The sequence below is a fragment of the Triturus cristatus genome, chromosome 3_1 (assembly GCF_964204655.1).
Source record: "Triturus cristatus chromosome 3_1, aTriCri1.1, whole genome shotgun sequence".
Classification (NCBI taxonomy): domain Eukaryota; kingdom Metazoa; phylum Chordata; class Amphibia; order Caudata; family Salamandridae; genus Triturus; species Triturus cristatus.
The window spans coordinates 1,099,046,712-1,099,069,299 of record NC_140583.1 but is presented as its reverse complement, the minus strand read 5'-3'; the positions used below and the strand labels follow the sequence as shown (position 1 = coordinate 1,099,069,299).

At 43.9% G+C, this 22,588-nt stretch overlaps 1 long non-coding RNA gene across 2 annotated transcripts in view; it reads left to right on the top strand.

Moving 5' to 3' along the window:
- The window catches only part of LOC146861586 (uncharacterized), a 735,453-nt gene that overhangs the window by 656,686 nt on the left and 56,179 nt on the right, over positions 1–22,588 (top strand). Inside the window, exon 3 of one of the 2 annotated variants that reach the window (XR_014979007.1) lies at positions 12,892–13,119. The exons of the other annotated variant lie outside the window; for it this stretch is intronic. This is a non-coding gene — a long non-coding RNA (uncharacterized LOC146861586). Of the gene's footprint in view, positions 1–12,891; positions 13,120–22,588 lie in introns of those variants that run through there. 2 annotated transcript variants of the gene reach the window in all.

Genomic DNA, 22,588 nt, shown 5'->3' with positions numbered 1-22,588 from the left:
TGCACGAAAGCAACTGCCTAAAGCCTCAAGAAGCAGGCAACTCGCATGGCTAATATTGTATTTGTCAACGTTCAAAAATTAAGATCAGCTATTGCTCTTTCCTTCACCTGCCGTGCCGAAACAAACTAGTCGGATCAGACCCCGAGCTAGTGCTTCTTTTTCACAAGAACCTGACACACTCCTAAAAGGTCTGATATCTAGTAAAGATACAGGTGGCCCTTGCCTGCTGCCATTGCTTCAGACAACTTGTAAGATGGCTGCCAGTTTGCATAATGCAACATGACAATACTACTTGGTGGCAATCTTCAAAATAAAGAATAGCTTTTCATACTTTCAAGATGGCCTCTGCATTGCATTATCATACACTGTGATAACCATCTTAAAAGTATTTTAAAAAATGTTTATACTTCCAATATAACCACTGCATTTGTCACTTTGCGGCATGCAGTGTTGTAGCCTTCTTGAAAGTATGGAAAACAATGGTTTCTAAAGTTTTAAGATAGCTAGTTGATGCTATTTGCGATTCCGTTGCCGGTGTATTTTAAAAGCAGCTAGCATTGGCAAAGTCAATAGTGGCGGGCACCCATCATTGGCAAAGCAAGACAAACGCCCTTTGTCAATGCTTGCTGTAACATGCAGGATCCATCATAAGATACATCCTCCCTCCCAAAAGACTACTTTAGGCAAAATCCTTACTTTAGAAACTGCCTAGACCACACATTACTCAGACCTGCAGTCGGCAGAGTATTCAATGACCCCACAGCCAAACACAGAAAACCTTTGTTGGGTAAAACCATGATTGCAAACATGCTTACCACCTCCATGACTGCATCACAGACTATGCCCTCAACATCCATCTAATCACATAAACTTGGTTCCTTTAATCCTCCAACCCTTCCTTTGCACACCTCCCTCCACATATTTTCACTCTCATGCACATCAACAGACAGAAGGGAAGTGGAGGAGGCATGAGGCACAATGGTAACCTATACCACTAAATGAAACCTCCAGTTAAGAAATGTTTGAGCCCCTCCGTGCATTCTTTCAAACCTCCCCAAAAATCCCCTAAAAATCCCTGCATTCCTCAGCCTGTACCCCAACATACAATTTCTCCAAAAGAACTCTCTTTACTCTTAACAGACATCTACCTTTATCTTATCGCCCCAGGCCATAGGAGACTTTTACTTCTGGCTTGATGACTAATCCACACATTCATCCAAAGAATTCAAAGACTCCTGTAAGGGCCTCAGTATGGAAGTCTGCCTAGACAATGTATTATAATATGACCAGCAAATCTCAGACCTCATGATCTCCCACACCATCTGGTCCAACAATTTTCTTCAGGGACACTCTTCTCCTACCTAGTCAGCAGAGCAAAACCACAATATCTTCTATTTCGACCTCTAAAAAATACACTTTGAACCCTACAAATCCAAATTGGAGAAACGTGACTTCAGTCAAAACGAATTGCTCTCCTAATCACATAACGGTACACCATGCCTTTTTTTTAAAAGGATGTGTACACATGTACATCCATGCAAAAGGTGACCGACAAGAGCAGACACAATCCTTGGTACTCAGAGGCACTAAAACAAACCCAGCACCAGAGCAGCAATCAAGAATCTGCCTGGGTCTGATCTCCTTCACAAACCTCATCCCTGGCACCTAATCATGCTAGAACCACTTATGGTAAGGCTATCTTATGTGTGAAAAAGACCACTATCTAAGGTAAGGCAAGTTCTGAAAGAAGCCAACAGGCAAGTCAAACTCTTTAAAATGGCCCAGAAATCTACCAACCCATAATGCACTACACCCAATGTGATCAATTCCCAAGAGTTTTCGAATGTTCTAGGCTTGATGTTCATAAAAAAACAATTCGAATAATTTGATCAAACACAGCCTCCAATTTCCCCATCCCCACAGATCCTCCAACAAAAGAAACAATGGGACCTGCACCACCTTCTTGCTCCAAAGCCTTAAACTCAGCAAGAACCAAGGCAGCCATGACAACCCTTATAAACAGATGCCTCCAACTAGGAAGGTCCCATACTCTGAACCACTCTATTGCTGCTCACTCTTAATAAAAGCCAAGCGCAACATTGAAGACCAAGCAATTGATGCTCCATTACAGTCCTCCCATGACTTTCTAAAATTGTGGAAAAAGTGGTCACCTGTCAGGTCCATTGCCAACGCAAGTCTAACAGCAAACAGCACTCCAACCAGACTGGCTTCCCCCACAAACAAAGGGAGGAAACAGCCTGCCTAAGTCTACATCCCGGAAGTGACTGACCTGGGATAGCTGTGCATGAAGATCTTCCTAGATCTGTTTGCTGATTTCAATATAGTAGACAGCAATATTCAAATAATAGAAGAACAATGGGTTGGGATACTACTCCTGGTGATTGGCAGTGGTTAGAAAAATTACAAGCATTCCTCCCATCACCTTTTGTGCGTTTGGCGTACCACCCTACATGGTAAGGGTATGCTCATATGTGGGTCCCGTGCTCAATGTGCCACTGGAACTAAGCTATACCTGGCTGAAGAGCCCTTATCAGGGTGAAACCGGTACTGTGTTGCTTGTGTTCCCATTCGGTGAGGACATGGCCTTGCAGTTTAGGCTGGACTGCTCCCATGATGAGCAGGGTCAAGGTTGATTTGCATGTGACTAGGTCCCAACTGAGGTGGCATGGTGAGCAAAAGAATGAGGGATGGTATGCTGCTCCGAACGATTGCCTGTGGTTAGGCAAATTGCAAGCATTCCCCCTGTAGGAGAGTAGGGTCTGCTTTCTATGTTCACCCCCACTTTTTGCTTTTGCTTTACTGGTTTTCGACTTAGATGTGGCTGCAGGCCTGCTAATCAGACCCACAGCCCTGCTGTTCTCTCTCTAAATTAATACAATGTACTTTAGGTGCATAACCCAATTGGATAGGATCACCTTATTGGCCCCTGTACAGTGTACCTTAGGTACCCAGGGCATATGTGTACCCTAGGCCTACCAGGGGCTGCAGCATGTATTATGCCACCCCTGGCCTGGCCTTCCATTATGACACAACTGGCTGATCACTCAGCTGGGGCAAGGTCGTGTAATCACCCCTTGCTTAGGTGTAGTATTCCTATACCTAACTTACATATAGACACATGTGTACCTATCAGCCACTCCTATGGCAGGCCTTAACAATCCTGGAGGCAGAGTGCTTGGTAACATGTGAGATGGTGCTCTAGCATGAGCTGAGCCTGTCTGCAGCTTTCGGAACCATGTCCTTATAGCTGTTCTATGATATAGCCTACCATATACTCTTAAAGTGCCTTATAATCTTAAACGGTTATGGTAACTATGGTTTGGCTTTATCAAAACATGTCGTGTAAGGTGTCTAACACTTTGGAATAATACCCCCATCCCATTTCTGGGGATGAGGATAGAAGACATACTTATCCGGTTAAAGTTAACCAGAGCCCCAGCATCACAAAATGGATGCTGCTGCCACAGACACGAGTCTGACCTCCTGCTGCTGGGAGTGATCCCGGCAAGGGAGGCTTGGACAATAGGTTTCCTGCCTTGGGAGGTGCGAGCACCACCCCAGACAGGCCTTAGTGTATTGGGGCAGGGAGGGATGAATAGAATGAGACATGCCTGGGGCACACAAGGTGTCCCGTGCATAGTCCAGTTCAAACCGGTGCTGGGGCTCTCCAGCCCCAGTCCTGGCGCAGGGGAAGGGGGTGTAACCGCCCCCTCCCAGGTCCCACCCATAAGGCGTGACCTAGCAGGTAACCCAGCCCCCCAGATTTGGATAAGAGTGGTAGCTGGGCCTCAGGAGATTAGATTATCCTGAACCTGCAACTTGAACAGAAACTCTGGACCTTCGACATTCGACGAAAGAAGAAGACTGAAGAATCTCCCATGTGGCCAAGGAGTGGCTACCCTGTGCAAACAGGCACCATCAAGAGACTACCCTTTGCTTTGCTAAAGTTCTACGAGGGACCGACTGCAGAGCCCGACCAGAGCCTTGACTTCCAGACTTCTCCGACCCTGATCCACATCCACAGCCGAGCTGAGATCCGTGAAGGCGACGAGAGACGTGGGACCGGCTACCTGGGAAAAGTGGCTAGTATCTTCAAGCGCAGCTTCTGAGGCACCCTCGAAGTTGTGCACCGGGGATTGAGAAGCCCCAACCCCAAGCACCATCTGCACCGAAGATCAGCCCCCCACACTCCACGAGTCCTGCGTGGGGCCCTTCTGAATTTTCCTGCTTGCCGCGTCTGTCCGGTTGCTTGCCCGCTGGCTAGTGGCCTTTGAGACGACGCACCCTGAAATCTTCAGCACTGGTTTGGCTCCTCCAGACTGGCTCCCGCTTCTCTGCAAAAGAGAAGCACCCCAGACCTTCCTGGTCTGCACCAGAAGCAAGTCCTCCGTTCTTCGTGGGTTCCGCTTGCCAAGGCTTGGTGAGTCCTAGTCCAACTTCGACGCCGCCGACAGCAAGAGCCTTCGTGGGACAGCTCACCTCCTGGTCCTGGTCGTCCTCGACGTTCCCTGGTCCTCGTGGCTGCAGCGACAAGCTTCACCTTCACCTGCAATCTTCACGACATCGCCTGGTTCCTTCCTGGTTCCACGTGGTCACTGGCTAGGGACCTTGACTCTGTCCCTTCTGCTTGCAGGTCTCCTCTCTTCTTGATCCCAGCCTTGGGATCCACCGGACACTCTTCACTGACTGCCTGTCAGCAACTTTCCTTCAGGCATCCATAGAAGTCCACGACGAAACCCGACGCAAGTTCACACCTATGCACCCGCAGCCTGTGGGCTAGGTAACTTGGGTACTTCGGTGCTCACAAGGGTAGTGACTATCCTAGGGTCTAGTTTCCGAGTCTCGACTCTCTAGCTGCTTTAGAAGTGTCCTTAAACTGTTAATTGCTAACAACCACTATTTCTATCGACTTTTACGCATTACGCGTGAGTGTTTCCACTCTGCACCTGAATCCCGTGGGCCTCCCACTTCCTAACTGTTGCTAGTGTAGTGTAGCCCCAGCGATTCCCTAGGCCTAGGCCTATCCTATTTCCGTAACAGTGGTCCTTATACCACTTACTTAGTATATGGTTTGCGTGGCCCCTAGGGCCTAACTGTATTACTTACCTGTGTGACTTAATGTATGCTTAAATAAGACTGTGTTGTACTTACCTCTAATCTCATAAAGAGTGCTGAGGGTTTGACTAGAATAAATACACTTTATTTTATATATCTATCTGTTGTGGTGTCCTTTCATTTGGTATTCAAGGGATTATATATGGTATCACAGCTGGCTTCACATGCCATTCAGAGTTTAGCCTAAGACTGCTCTTGTCCATGCTACCACTAGGATAGCTGGTCTATAAGGTTGACTTTACAACCAATCACCATAAGGGTTGTTTGGACTGATATAAGGTGTACACTAGAACTAGTGACATCATACATCAGGCCAACCTCTCACACCCCCCATCACTTTTTGTGCGTTGGACAGCAATATTCTTCTGCACAGACTGCAGTCAGTGGCCCACTCAAGACACATCATTTGAATGGTTCAACTCCTTCCTCAAACGCAGGTCACAAGCAGTCTGAGTTAAAGAGTTTACCTCCCCCCTTGCTTACTGACCTCCAGGGCACCGCAGATGTTCCCACTGTTTTCCTTACTCTTCAGGATTTATGTTATGACCCTCAAGGATCCCATTGACACTGCGGTCTCCTATTCTACAACTACTCAGAAAAAATAAAATAAAACTCCACTGTGCTAAGATGAAATCCTAATATTAAGGCCCCTCCACCTGCTGACGAGAACGGACACTGGGGGTGTGGAAAATGCACATAATTCAGTTTCACTTATTTACGCAAAATTTCAGAGAAATTACACGAAATTAAGTGGAATTATATGAAATGCAAAACCAGCAGTTTACGTTAAAACTATAGTGCCAAAAAATGCAAGTACTGAGAAGAATAACCAGCCACATTCTGTTGCTTGCTTTGTTCTTTTGTGCTAAATGTTTACTGATAATGGTGTGCAATTACGTGGCATGGCGTAGTACCATAATTTAGTTAATTTTGCATAACAATAGTAACATGAAGGTACTTGAATCATGCAAACTTCACCTGGACCTTATTGAACCAACCATCTGAACCCCATTGAGTCTTTGAAGAAATTGCACATATAAAACTAAGAAAAACTAAGGCTAAAAGTCTGGGAAACTCTCCGGGACTCTGACCTAAATGCCAACTCCCAAATCAGGCAGTAATCAAATCCTTGTTCTGCCAACTAAAATTACTTTAAAAAACGTTATTATTCACCAGCCCTTGATAGCAAGAATTCTAATAAACTGCCTGCTAAGATATAGCAATTCCCTGTTCACCGGCATCCTTACCCACCAAATTAACTGATTTCAAAAGGCACAAAAAGCTGCTGTGGTAAATGACTTAAAAAAACTAATTTTGACTTGCAAACCATATTAGAATTGCACCTTAGAACGCGTTTAAGCCGCTGCAGAAATGTTTTCACATAGAAAATGACACATTGTTTATACCATGAAAGGATCATTCAAATGCATTATTAATGTCGCAAATAATACATAAATTAAACACATGTAGGGAAAATGTGCTTGCTTGAATGTATGTGAAATAAGGTTAAAAAAACATGTTGTACTAGGCTATCATTCTAAATTGGCCCCTTTAGTAGGCTCAAAAGCCTTTTCTTTCGATTCTTGCTAATAGCTTAATAGACCTTTATTTAGAACATTTTGCCTAGCACCAGCAGCTGTTATGTTTCCTTAGCCTCATCAGCTCATTTAAACTGATCAATGAACCTTGCTCTGACTATTAGAATAAATAGTGAATTAGCCATATTTGATGTATGTCTCACCAGAAACGTATTGCTAGTTTTGTATCAGCAGATTCAACTCACTTTGGTATGCACAATGGACATACAGCGCATCTTTTAGTTTAGGTAAGAAGGTTTTCATGAGAACTTTCCTCCATGTTACAATATATGCAACATTGTTTTACTACATACCTGCGTGGATGTTTACTGTAGGAATTGAGAGAAGAAGCATCAGAAGTTGGTGGCACCATGGGATGAGCTGTTTCCATTGGTGGAGAACTATTAACCATCTCTTTTTTTTTTAAAGTTTTTTTTAATTGTCAACAAGTGGGGTACAAATTAGCAGAACATAACATAGACGAAATGAAAAAGCAACAGAAGAGCAAAGTTAAATAATTTAGGGCACACAGAAATAAACACCATTTACAGAAAATCATCAAAAAAAGCATAGCAATTATCAATGCATCAAGAAATAATATAAAATAAGAAACAGCAGGTGTTCCTAAAAAAAGAGCCCCCATACTGCATCTAGTTTCTGCAGAGAGCGAGTACCAGTTGCCTGGGCTAGGGCTTTTTCCATCTCATATGTTTCCTTAACTAATAACCACCACTCATTTATGGAAGGCGGTTTTGAAGCAATGCATACCCGAACAATTGCCAATCTAGCAGCAACCAATAATATCAAGACGAGACGAGTAAGTCGGTGATTCGCTAGTTTAAGACCCATCATAACTTCTGTGGTCGTCAATGGTGTCCCTATCCCCAATCTCTGAGAAAGCACTTGGCCGATCTTCTGCCAATATATATGCAATTCTGGACAGGTTACAAACATATGCATGATATTAGCTGCATATTAGTCACATCTAGGACATTTTGTCCAGTTCCCATCCAGACCAACCCTAGAGCATTTAGAAATGTTGTCAGGTGTATAATAAAGCAAGCAAATAGTACGAAATTGCTGCAAGCGCAGATTAACAGAATGCACTGACTCATCTATAATACTCAGTGCTTGTTTGATGACACTAGATGTTACCTTTGTCCCCAGAGTCTCCTGCCAGTGTGCCGCCAGTCTTTCCAAATCATTTTGCTAAGGATTTTGAATACATTTATACTTATGATTAATCATAGATTTTGTCTTCCCGCTGTACAAGCAGTCCCATATTTCTGAGCTAGATGGTGTTGCCAACTTCAAATGCCTCACCAAGTAGTCCCTAATCTGTAAATATTTTAAAAACATACCGTCGGGCACATTAGAATCCCTGGTGCGAGAAAGACACAAAATTGTAAGTCCAAGGCAAAGATGCACTTGCCCGAGGACGGGCTGGGTTGATTAATAAAAACCAGGGACCTCAATATCAACATGCCCAGATTATATATCACTTACTCGAGAACAGTGGTTCATCTGAATCACGTTGAAGGAGGTGTGGAGGCCTCTCATGTGTAGAGTGCATCCTTCAACAAAAAGCCAAATGATTTAAGAAAAACAGTATTGATGAAGGGCATGGCATACTGTTAAGTGGCATACATATTGATGGGAATTAAGGGCACTTACGGCACGCTCAGCTCAATATTCGTGTGTTTGTAGTTAGTGAGCTGAACCGGTCTCAGTCTCTGAATAAGGGGTCGTGGTGATTTAAATGCCTATGAGGAGAAAGGCAGAAATTAGACCATATTGCTGAGGAGTGCAGAAGGTCTACATGTGGCAAGGAGGGCTAGTCCACTTACGTTGTGGGTCACCATCTTTGATACGGGATTCTCGGCGTGATGCAGTTCGAGGTGCCGACTAAATCACTAGTCTGTAATCAAGCGAAATTTGATCAGTAAGGGTGAGGGCTAATGGAAATCACACTGCCTAGAATCGCTAATTAAGTTGGTCCCTACAGACCCACCTCTCCATGCGTAGATCTCTATGTAGCCCTCACCCTTTCAGATCAACTTTTGCTTGATTACAGACTAGTGATTTAAACTGCACCTTGTACTGCTTTGCGCCAAGTGTCCCTTATCAAATACGGCGACCCACAATGTAAGTGGGCTAGCCCTCATTGCCACATGTAGCCCTGCTGCACTCCTCAGCAATATGGTCTAATTTCTGCCTTTCTCCTCATAGGCATTTAAATCACCACGACCCCTTATTCAGAGACTGAGACCGGTTCAGCTCACTAACTACAAACATAGGAATATCGAGCTGAGCATGCAGTAAGTGTCCTTAACCCCTTCCATGCTGCGCAAATTCCGCCGCTGTGCTGACGGAATCTTGCGCGGGCGTGGTCATGACGGAACGGTTCCGTCATGAGCACAGCTCAACCGTGGCTCATGACGGAACCGTTCCGTCATGAGCACCGAAGCGGTTAATTCCCATCAATGTGTATGCCGCTTAACAGTATACCCTGCCCTTAATACATACAGTTTTTCTGAAATCATTAGGCTTTGTGTTGATGGGTGCACTCCACACATAAGAGGCCTCCACACCTCCTTCAACGTGATTCAGATGAACCACTGTTCTCGAGTAAGTGATATATAACCTGGGCATGTTGATATTGAGGTCCCTGGTTTTCATTAATTAACCCAGCTCGTCTCCTGGCAAGTGCATCTTCATCTTGGACTTACAATGTTGCGTCTTTCTCGCACCAGGGATTCTAACATTCTCCCTTTTGAATTAGTAAATGATTCCAAATGTACAGACCGGAGGTGTGACACTCATTGAAGTTACCCCCTGATTGGCAAGTAGAATAATTGTATATACCTGAGCAGGCAACTCGAGGTCCCCCTGTCTGACCCCTTTTTTCTCTCTCTTTTTTCTAGAGATACTAGATGCTCACTCACCTGTCTTGATGATGATCTCAACTGAATGAGATTGATACGCCGTTGACTCGCCAAACTCCTTATTTCATTATCTAAAATTAACAAAAGGAGCGTAATCACCCTTTTTGTGAGCACTGAATCGGGATAACTCATCATAAAAAAAAGAGATAAAAAACCAAAACGAGATAATATACTGCAATGGATAAAACAATTGCATCCAAATCATTATATGATATCCTGCACCATACTTGCCTTTCTAACTAAATTGTTGCATTCGGGCTCCGAATGTAAATATACAAAATAATATACGGTTTGTAAAAGCTTCGCTTTTAGATACGTATAAAGGACTAACTGGCCCTAATGAACCATTGTTCTTCGAATACTATACGCCTAAACTAGGTCCTGGCCAAAACCCGCCACATCGCTCAACTATGGGCGTAACGCAGACACCTGAAGCACCGGTAGCACGGGAGCGGGGTCCAAGACTTCTGCGGCCCTCCAAACCCTTTATGACGGGCCCATTCAGCCCAATGGCTGTGAGATATAGGTGACTTAGGGGACCTCTTCACATTCTGAAGGGGGGGGCATTATTTTTTGAGTTCAGCATAACAGTCACCCTCATTGACTGGCAGAAAAAGACAGAGACACCTTCAAAACACTGGCCCTCAAGTTCAAATACATTTGTGCCTCATCCCCAAAATTCCTACTCGACAAAATCTGGGCTAAAGTACCTAGTCCAGGAGACTCCACTGTAACAACCCCAACCTCAGAGTGGTTCCTTCTACAAACTGCAGGTTCAGGAAGAGAGAGGTGTGTCCTAGTCTATGGCCCTCTCCTGTGGAACAACTTACCTCAATACTTACTTAAATCCAACCTCATGACAATCTGAAAACAACTCAAACCTTTCTATCGTAATCTTTGACCTCCCCACCCCTCCTATGACCCAATTTGCCTCTCGCTCTTTCAGTAGCACCTAGGAGCGGCTCATTGATGACGTGTGCTATATAAAACGTATAAATAAATAGATTGTCTGCAAGAACCTAAAGCCCCAACAGGCCCGGGAATCAGGGAGCAATGAACTATCCAAAAAACATGCAACAGAATATAACAAATACAGCTGTAAACAAAATACTGTTATCAGGTCAGAGCATGTACGAGTTTGGACAAGCAACAGTACAGAATTAATCTACACACAAAAGCTGAATGACAGGGCATGTCATGTTACTGCGGTGATACTCTGAGCGACCCTTGAAGAGAGCCCCGGGGACTAACCAGATCCTGGCACTACCAACAGAGCAGAGTCGTAAGACATACACAATAATCACCAATTTCCTATTCCGTCTCACATCCACTCCCAAGTTAAACAAACGTGTGGATTTCATGCTAATAAACATTGGAAGGGGATGGAGCCAGGTTATTGCTTTTGACATGCTAGCTTTAATGCCCTGGCGGGGAGACCTCATTTATAGCACTCCCCATTTCTCAGAGCTGGAGATGGTGCTTTTTCAGTGTAAGGGTGGGCATAGTTTCAGAGAAGAGGCTCAGTTAACCTTGTACTATCTAAGTCTGCTGATGGAAATATTCCCGCTCACAGTGACGTAGCAAGGAGGGCATGCGGCCTAATGCAAGCAGGGAAAATGGACTCTCATGTTTCTTAGGTGCCTAATTTGTAAAACAATAAGTGCTGGGCCAAAGTTTTGCTTAGAAGCCTGCGCTATTACCGAATATAGGGGGCAATGCTTCATTTGAGCCAGTGGTTGCAGATGGGACCCACAGCACTCATTTTTCTGGAGCAGCACATATTTTTCCTCTTCAGGATGTCACCCGAAGTGAGAGAGGAAAAACGCAAATGGAGGAAGAGAAAGACGGAAAAAAGCAGGGATCAGGGCACAAGTCCTAAAAAAAGAAGTGGGGGGACGCTGACGTCATGACAGGAAGTCACGAAAGGTGGCTTGCACCATCAGACTCATTGCCTCCCCTTGCTCAGCCCTTAGATGCGATTGCATCAGAGAAGCCAGCGCATGAGCAGCGTTCTGAATGAGCTCCGATAGCTCCCCAGAGAGGCCAAAGAGGGAATGTGTGGCTCCATTTGCTCCAGTTATCGCGCTCCATGGAAAAATAAGTGGGGGGACGCCATCCACCTGCGTGGTACCCCGACTCGAGCACTGGCAGGGATCAAAAAGAATCTGCAAGAGAGAGATAAAGGTGCACATAGCGTCTTCAGGTGTATGAAAGGGGCTTGAGGTGGAATCAAGATTATGCAGCCCTGAGTTTCGATTTGAAGCGCACCCTGAGAACTTCTAAGCAAAACTTTGGGCCCGGCACTTGTTTTCCAAATAAAGTCCTGCTTGGAGGTGCCGAATACCAAGACTGTGCAACTCCAGCCCCTTTCATCCACCACCAGACATTCCCTGCTCTGTATCTCACTCTTGCAGGTCCTTTCTCATCCTTGCTTTCTCGCTATATCATTGTTTTCCAGTCTTTTTCCCCTCTTTTACCCCTTTTATTTTTTCTCTCACTTGCTCTGAGTCAAAGTCGGACGAGGAAAAATAAATGTGGGTCCCAAAAATGAGTTCCAGCGGGCCCCATCTGCAACCAATAGCTCAAATTAAGGACCGAATACATCTATAATTGTGGTCTAGTAAATCCCTCAAAACACTGGAACCTCTGCACCTCCTGCACTAAAGAAGGGCACTGCCCTCTCTGTTCAGGCCTTGTGTTGCCATCTGCATATATTAAACTAGTCAAAGTTTTTTCTTTCATTAGTCTTAAACTAGGGACATCCTTTTCCCTGAAATCTTTAGTCATTTAGCCCAAGCTGGGCATTTGTAGCCAATCTAAAACTCATAGGAAGATTACCGTTTCCAATACAAACATTTGTTCATATTATGCAAGAGATGAGTTGCTGGAAACTGGTTCTCGAAATGATTGTTAAGTGGTATTTTTCCACAGTTTCATTTATTTAGCTGTTATTGCTCCAACAACCTCTCCTTAGTACCCCTGTAGGAGAGCCTTCCCATGCATATGTCAACAGTTGGTGTAAGGTGCATTCTTTTAAAGGTAAAGTTTCCTGTGTAACATGTCCGTCTTAAGGTTTCCAGATGCTATCAAGTACATAGTATATTATTGTAAGAAATCAGCCCGAGCTCCCACACCAAAGTCCGACTTACCAACTGATTCGATAGGGTGGTCCCTGTTCCGTATGTGTCCTGTTGATGAAAACAGTGAAAACGGACTGTTGTCTGTTTGCACAGGAGGGACCAGAGACAGCCGAAAAGGAGAGAGAAGACGCCGAAGTAAAAAAAGTCGCTGGAGAATACACCGCGGTAAGAAGATCCACCCGGAGAAATATCGCTCAGGAAGACGCCACCAAGAAAGATACCCGCACAGGAGAACCCAAAGACGAGGGAACTCTAGACGAGTGGAGCGAGGAGTGGTGGTCCCCGGAGGACACGTTGGAGCCAGAGTTGCGGCCAGTGGCGGTACGTGAACCAGAAAAGGAAAAACAAGGCGGGAAGGTTGGGAGGTGGTTTGCGGATTCGAGCCTTGCCTAAAAGTGCCAGCTAACCTCCTTCTGGAGTGGGATTATCATTGCGGCTTACCTTTTTCTTTTATTTTATTTTCTTCACGTTTTTTACTTCGCACAGGCTCAAGCCATCTACAGGTCATGTGTAATAGAGTCTGTCACCAGAACAACTGATTGTTCTGACTCGATTTTTTTTTTTTTGCAAGAGTACTTTTACAAGTGGTGAGGTGAAGGGTTGTTACTCACAAGCAATACAGGGCAATACAAATATTTACCGTTCCTTTCTCTCCCTTGTTCCACTCCCTCCACAAGCCTCCTGGGACCTCCTCCTGAGTTCGGATTGCCTAGAGGGAACAACCCACCAGAAGAGGTATCCTACCCACCTAAAACCTTTCACCTGAGACTGAACCTCAAGTTTTGCTATAATTTGGAGAGGAGCTCCTACTTGTATACTTTGAACTTTTAATTTGGGAATAAAAGCCCTATAAACATTGCACACATACAGTCTCCTCGCTTCTGTTTCCACCCATCCTTCCCACAAGTGGTGTCAGAAGTGGGATCGGGGGAAATGGAGGCCGTGGTGACTAAGATGGTGGAAGGGCAAGAAGGGTTAGAGAAAATCATGGAGAAATTCCTGGTGATAGCTGAGTGAAATCAAGAGAAATTGCACAAGACCTTGACCGAACAAGGGCAAACACAGGAGATGGCTGTAGGTAAGTTGCCAGAGGCGGTAGGACAACCACGAGGACACGCCACCCTACCCTCTGTGATTGTGCAAAAATATGGCCCAGTGGAAGACCCAGATTTTTTCTTCTCTAATTTTGAGAGACTGGCCAGGGCCACTATGTGGCCTGAAGACAAGTGAGGGCACTACCTGGGGCCTCTCCTGACCGGGGACCTCCAGTCAGCATATCAAGCAGCCAATCGCCTCGGCACTACCCCATATCCTGAGATAAAAAGGAGCGTTATAGAACAGATGGGTATTGATGACGAAACATATAGGATCAGGCTGAGACAAATCTAAGAAGGACCACAGGAAACCCCCAGGGTTCTGTACTTTAGGATACGAGACATGGCTGAGAGTTGTCTTAAACCCTTAACTGCTACAAGAGAAGAATTGTTAGAGAAGATAATTCTGGAACAATTTCTCACTTCCTTACATCCTCCCATACAACCATGGGTCCACTAGCATGCACATCTTACCCTGGAGAAGGTGGTCGAAATAGCCACCACCTATAAAAGAGCCCATGTGCAACAAAGGGGAAGGACTGAAGGTTCCTGGAGGCATCCCAGGGGAGGGCTGTCCAAGCCTGCTAAGCCCCTCCCTAACATCCGGAAACCAGATACGGTAACCCTAATCCCAGGTCCCTTGCCTGCCTTACCTCGTCCGCCACCCCCCAAGGGACCCCAATGCTTTCAGTGTGGGGCTTACGGACATATCGCTCGTAACTGTCCACAGAGGGAAGAGCCCATGGAAGGGGGTATGCTAGGGCCCTCTATTGTTCGACTAACAAGAACACACTTCCGTATCATAGGAAAGTGAGTGTTAATGGGGAGCTGAAAGAAGCACTGGTGGATACAGGATGTTTGCGAAGCATAATGAGACCCTAAGCTTTTCCTGGTGGGTATTCCTCTACGAACAGAGTTGTTAAAATACATTGTGTTAATGACGATAGCAAAACCTACCCCATGGCTGAAGTCTCCATCCAGCATCAGCCTTCCACCCCTCCTGTACCCTTGCAGGTAGGTGTGATTCCGAAATTGCCTGAACACATGATTTTAGGTAATGATTACCCTCATATAGACACTCTATTAAGCGAGAAAAGAAAGGAAGGAGATGAATGGGGAGAAACAGCCCCTTTTTCACAAGACCAAGATCATGAATGGACAGAAGGAAAAGAAAGAATAAGAAGAAAGCAGAAAAGAAAAGAGAAAAAGACCCTCACCAAGTAGGTCCTCAGTTCCTTATACCGCAGGGGTTATTGTATTGAAAGGGAGGGAACACCATGCCGATCCAGTTGTTAGAACACCAGCCCTTTCGGGATAAAGTATTATTTTTGGCCCATAGCCATCTTTTAGGGGGTCATTTTGGGGCAGACAAAACCGAGAAAGCCATCCTAGACAGGTTTTACTGGCCTGGAATATACCAACAGGTTCAGAAATACTGCAAAGAGTGTCCAGTTTGCCAGAAAAATTGTCGATTTGTACCCCCCCCCCCGAGTCCCATACCCATAATAGACTAACCATTTGCCCGGGTGGGGATGGATATACTTGTATACTTGGTCCCCTCCTCCCTTCCTGTAGTGGGTGTCGTTATGTGTTGGTCTTGGTGGACTACGCTACCAGATTACCCGAAGGAGTGGCCCTAAGACATCCCAACTCTATTCAAATAGCCAAGGCCATGATTTCTATCTTTTCTCATGTTGGGTTCCCAAAAGAGATCATCACTGACCAGGGGACCTCGTTTACATCTAAGCTAATGCAACAAGTTTGTCAGCAATTGAATATCAAGCAGATTTGTACTGCCGCATACCACCCTCAAACCAACGGTCTAGTGGAGTGTTATAACGTCACCCTGAAAATCCCCCCAAAGAAGTTATTAAATCTAGAGGCACGGAAATGGGAAGACATGCTTTCCCTGGCTTTATTTGCCATATAGTGTGGACAAAAATAATTCTAGGATATTCCCCATTTGATTTACTATAAGGAAGACAGCCCCGGACTTTGTTAGATATGGCCAGGAATGAGTGGGAAGAAGAAAGAGACAGGGCAAGACCCCTTCTAGACTATGTAGCTAACCTTAAAACACATCTAAATCAGATAAGAGACATTGTAAAAGCTAATATGGACCAGGCCCAAATATCCCAGAAAACTTAGTGTGATAAAAAAACAAGAGAACAGACCTTCTATATAGGAGACATGATACTCATTATGATGCCCACCTCAGAGCATAAACTAATAGGGCAGTGGCAAGGCCCATATAAAGTCATAGAAAAAGTAACCCCTGTAACCTACAAATTAGAAATGGACACGAGTAGGAGGCACACTCAAATCCTCCATATTAATTTGCTAAAGAAATGGGAAGGGACATACCCTGTTTTACTTGTAACTCCTTTATCCCTAGCTGAGCAGAGTTTTGATACAGAGTTACACGGTACTCAATTACAAGAACTTAGGGAATGCTTACAGCCCTTTCAAGAGGTGTTTTCTCTCCTACCAGGGAAGACCAACATTATAGAACATCAGATACATACTGTACCTGGGAAAAAGGTACGCTTACATCCTTACCGCATCCCGGAGGAAATCCAACAAATGCTGGACCTAGGGTTCCTAGAACCATCTAAAAGCGAAAGGAGTTCCCCAATAGTAATAGTACCAAATCCGGATGGTTCTATTCGATTTTGCATCGACTTCCGAGAAATAAATAAGATATCCCAATTCGATGCTTACCCTCTCCCCAGGGTTGAAGAAATGATAGAGCGTCTGGGGAAAGCCCAATACATAAGCACATTGGATTTATGTAAGGGATACTGGCAAGTGCCTTTGCAAGGACAGGACAGGGAGAAAACGACCTTCGCCACACCCCAAGGTCTATATCAGTTTAGGGTCCTACCCTTTGGATTGCATGGCGCACCAGCTACATTTCAAAGACTCATGAATGTAATACTACAACCCTACAAAGACTTTGCAGCTACATACATAGATGACATAATCATCTATAGTTTCTCCTGGGAGGAACATTTAAAACATCTGAGTACTATCATTCAAGCCTTAGGAGAAAGCGGGCTAACTATCAATCCTGGTAAAAGCCATCTGGCCGCAAAACCGGTAAAATACTTAGGGTACCTACTGGGGGAGGGCTACATCAAACCCCAGGAAAAATGTAACTGCTATCTCTCAGATACCTTTTCCTGGGTCCAGAAAAGAACTTAGAGAGCCTGCCTAGGACTGGTAGGATACTATAGAAGATTTATCCCAAATTTCTCAAGCATTGCTGCTCCTTTAACTGACCTACTCAAGAAAAATGTACAAACAGAAACACATCTTCAACACCCTTCAATAGCAGAGGTACAGGCTTTTCAACTGCTTAAACAAACTATCACTTCCAAACCGTTCTTATTACGCCCCAACTACACAAAACCATTTCTACTCCAAACCGATACTTCAGAAAGCGTTCTTGGGACTGTGTTGTCACAAACTGACGACACAAACCAAAAGGAGAGACCTATTATCTATATTAGCCAAAAACTCTTCCCTCGAGAAACGAAATACGCAACCATAGAGAAAGAAGCATTGGCCATTAGGTGGGCTATTGAATCTCTACGGTATTACTTGGATGGTAGAGAGTTCCTACTGTATACAGACCATGCCCCTCTAGAATGGCTATATCGAAATTAGGGACACAACCCAAGAATACTGCGTTGGTTCCTCACTTTGAAGCCCTACTGTTTTAGCGGCTTACCATTTCCTTTTATTTTATTTTATTCATGTTTTTTACTTCGTACAGGCTCAAGCCATCTAAAGGCCATGTGTAATAGAGTCTGTCACCTAACACCAGAACAACTGACTGTTCTGATTTGATTTTTTTTTGCAAGAGTACTTCCACAAGTGGTGAGGTGAAGGGTTGTTACTCTCGAGCAATACAGGGCTATAAAAATACTTACTGTTCCTTTCTCGCCCTTGTTCCACTCACTCCACAAGCCTCCTGGAACCTCCTCCTGAGCCCGGAATGCCTAGAGGGAACCACCCACCAGAAGAGGAATCCTACTCACCTAAAACCTTTACCTGAGACTGAACCTCAAGTTTTGCTATCATTTGGAGAGGAGCTCCTACTTGTATACTTTGAACTGTTAATTTGGGAATAAAAGCCCTTTAAACATTGCACACATACGGCCTCCTCGCTTCTGTTTCCGCCCATCCCTCCCACAGTTATTTATAGTCTAAGGATATTATTTGGATTAAAATAATCTCAAAAGTACTATCTAACATTCACCTGATAGTTTAACCACCTCTTTTCTCCTCCATTCAGATGAAGGACTGTTTTGGGATCTCTTGACCGATCCTCATCCTTCCCCTTTTTGCTTCCCTCATCATGTTTCTCTGAGTTTCCTCTTCTAACCTTTTTTAATGTCTGGCTTGAAAGCACAGTTGCCGCCAGACAATTATGTGAGCTTCACTAGAGAGGGGGTTTGGCTCCACCCACACGTTGGGAGCCAGGAGTACATGTTTAAATTGGGCAAACATTGTGTGCTTGTATGAAAAAAGTTATTTTCAGCCACACAGCTGTGATAATTTTTTGTTTACTTATCCAGCTACCTTTCAGGGGCACACACATGACGATTTAATGCTAGAAAAGTGTCTTAGATAACTAAATAATTTACAGTGTTTTCTCTGGCAGGAGCACAGATGGGAGGAGGGCAGTCATAAACCTTCATTGGTATTTAGCTCTGCCTTGACAGTTCATTCATAAGTCAGACCTATTGGCATTGCCAACGCTTGTTGTAATTCTTCCTGTGCCCTTCCTCCCAGTCCTCCCATCAAGTTGTTTTGAAACTCAAGGGTACATGCTTACTTGTTTGTAGTGCCATGTTAAAGGTATTTCTTTGAGATACAAGTTTCATGGTTATTATTGACTGTAAAACCCACAAATACCCTTGAAATAGATCAACACTATATAAACATTCTGAATATATTAACATTTATGCTCACATTAACTGGACAGATGCTACCATTTAGTGTCCTGAGGGAGGTGGATTTCCAAACAGTGAAGATACCATCACCTCTGCCACAGGGAAAACTGTTGAGTGAGGCAGTCCTGCACAAAGGGGTCATCCTATTGCACATGTTAAGTGTGTCCCTTTTAACTCCATTCCCGTCAACTTTTTTCTTGTCTGAGTCTACCATGTAGAGCAAATCAGCCAGAAAAATAACACACGCGTCCATCACACTCTGGGTGTAGATGCCAAGTATATTTGGGATACTAGGTTCTGTTTCTGGAGAAAGACCCTCACTTTGGGTGACTGTCTTTGGCAAAAAAAGTGTTGACAGGTTTGTGAAGCCAACACATTACGGCAGGCTTGCCATCCCTGGTTTTTTCTACTGAAGTGTCTCTCTTCAAGCAAGCGGAAGTTCTCTCAGGGAAGAAAACAAAGGAGAAAACTTTTGAGGTGGCAAACAACGGTGGTTTCATTAGTGGAGGCTGCCATAGAGCAAATGAGAACCTGGTCCCCTCATTAAAAGTGGCTTCTTAGTTCTTTTCAGGTTACTAAAAGCAGTTACTGTTTCCACTGAAATTATAAAATCTTCTGTGTTTCAGTAGATCTGTTCATATTCACATGAAGATTTTGGATGATTTGAATGCAAATTTACCAATTCCCCTTGTAATTCCTCTAATCTAAATGAACTCTTAGGGTCCACCTTGTAATGCCCCAGATCTTTACCATACTCAGGGTTACAAGTTTCTGGGAAACATCTATTACAACGCAGGCACTACATCGTTGTGCCTTAACAACACAGTCAGTACCACGACTGCGATGATACCACGAGAACCATTACAACGCAAGTCATTACAACGACTTGCTTTAGGGAATGCAGTGTTGGACTGGTGTTGGATTTTAAGTCCAACGCCTTAACCACTGATACAGTGACTGGAGTTGGAATAGTAATTTGAACTATCCCAAAGTTCAGTGCTTGCCTTAAGCAAGTCGTGGTAATGACTTGTGTTGTAATGGAACTCTTGGTAACGATACAGTTGTGGTATTGACTGCGTTGTTAAGCCACACGTAGTGTTGGCATGCGTGGTAACAGATGCTATTCCAAATTCCTCACTCTCAGGTTGGGGAAAATCCAGGCCATTTTTCGGACTGCTCGTAATGAGAGCCTAAGTATTTGCTACCAATTGCCTCACATGAAAAATCATATTCCTAGGAAAACTGAGCTTCAGGGATTCTGAGATGGCACGTCACACTCTAAAGACTCTTTTGAAGATAGGTGCTGCCTAGAGGGTTAAAGACGGATTTTAGGAGACACCTTTGTCCTTTCTTTGTCCTCAGGTCCCTGAAATTGAGGTTAAGAAGGGACTCAATCTCATGAAGGGTTTGTCTAAAGCTCCTGTTCAAGACACATCCCTTCAGGGGTTGCCTATTGTTTTTCAACATTCCATTTGGTTTTTTTGTGGGATGCATCTGTGCATACACTGAGAAGGTGAGAAAGTGAAACTATTTACCCTCCCCGACTGCATTATGTATAGTTGTTCAAATTTCTAGATTCCTAACCACCGAGGCCCTAACTCTTGTTCTTTTGGCCTTGGTCATCTCCCGCATCGACTATGCAACTCACTCTATGTTGGCATCCCAGCCTATCAGCTCCATCGCCTGCAACTGGTTCAAAACCAAGCAGCTAGGCTCATCTTCCAACAACCTAGACACCAACACGTCCGTCCCCTGATGAAGAGCCTCCACTGGCTCCCGGTGGCCTAACGCTGTGCATTTAAATTGGGCTGTACCATCTTCGAAGCCCTGGCCGGTCATGGCCCGGCTTTCACCTCTTCCATGATCCATCACTATACCCCCTCTCGTGAACTTCGCTCCTCCCACCTGAACCTGCTCACTATCCCCACTTTCAAACGGAAAAAACACGGTGGTCTTAGATTTTCTCTCCTGGCCCCTCAATTCCGGAACTCCCTCCCCTCGGAATTCAGATCTATAACTTCTTATACCCACTTTAGATCACTCCTTAAGACTCTTCTGTTCTTTCAGGCATATGAGTAAGCTCCTGCTCACCATATTTCTGCTGCCCCCCGTTCACATCGCCATGAAACCGCCTGGTGTAAGTGCGCTCTACAAATGATTTTAACATAACAGAACATAACATAACATTTCCAGTGGAAAACTAATAACCTTATAATCTGAATTTTGAGGTACTAGGGAGCATCCTTGAAGGGAGGAAGAGAAACTGTCAAAGCAGCCCAGGTATGTATTTCTACTCCATTGAGACACAAGTCCATTCTTTTTATCAGATTTCTTTCAAATTTTGTGAGAGTTTGTGAGATGGGACACATGCTAATACCAAAAGAGGCACAGTGCGCGTACGCTTGTAATGACAAGCTGTCATAATTTTCATTGTTTCTAAAATAATTAAACTAATGCACATTATTTATATGTATCTAAAGTGGGATTTCTATGTTAAGGAGGATCATAGTTAGTGATTCTCACATTATAATCCAACGATAGTTAAAGTGTGTTCGCGTTATGTTCTCCATAGTCAATGTAGGCCTCGGTTAAAATCATTTATGTCAAACTTTCAAACGTACCATTGGTTGTAGTGCGTTATCACGTTCTTTCTCTGGTTTCAGAGGCTAAGCAGCAACAACTTAGCTAATCTAATTGTAGCCAATGTGTTAGCTCCTAATTAAATTGTTTATAATTGTGAGTTTCACTGAAAGCAATATAATGAGTCTTTTTTACCTGCGTTGGGGACGGCCAGACCATGACGATCCAGCTTGAAGGAGATATTAGCTGTGAGCGTCCTTAGTGTGATGCCTGAGAAAGGGGGTGTTGACTACTTATCAACAAACTGCTGAAATACGATTGGTTCCCACCTCTTAGGAACTGTGAGATATGTTGCAGTTTATTGAATCTTATGTTTTAATTGTGCATTGCTGAGTTTGTTAGTTTCAGATTGCTCCTGTCCTCCTTTGAATAAAGATGCCCCTGTCAAGATAATCTATTCTTCCTTGACTGTTTAAACCTTCACGGGGTTCTGCTTTTAGAGACTTTGCTTGCTGACATGGGCTGCTACATTTTTCACAACCTCTTTCAAAACTTTATGCAATTTGCCTTTCAAAAAACTGAATCCTGCTCAGTTTGAAGATGACAATTTTTAAATAGTTTGTTTTTGCATTTGATATTCTGACCTGTTTTGGATTTTACTCAGCCTTGCTGTATGTAACAAGATAATTATTGTTTTATGACTAATCCGACTTAAAATGTAAATTGAAACTAGGGCTCCCAGTGTTATAGTATTTATTTTTTTAACATTTCAGTCTGTATTTATCCATATTTATTTTTTGGCCATCTTATTGGCATTTATCCATATTTATTTTGTTTTTTGAGAATAAATGGAGCCGTACAATGGTATATTTCCACATTTATGTAACTGTTGAACGTGCACTCATACATTGATGCTTGTCAGAATATAGCAAATTAAGCAGCCATGTATAACAAAACACTACACTCATAGGTACAGATTAGCGTTGTACTACAAATATACGTTAACATGTGCTTGTATTTAAGGAAATCTCATCCTGTATTTTAACCCTCCATGCTGTCTTCCTGCTCAGCTGTTGCCTAGAATTCATGAGAGACAGCATGGAGATTCTCTCACAAAAAGCCCCAATTTCAGTATTTTTCTGCTTTTAAAAATAA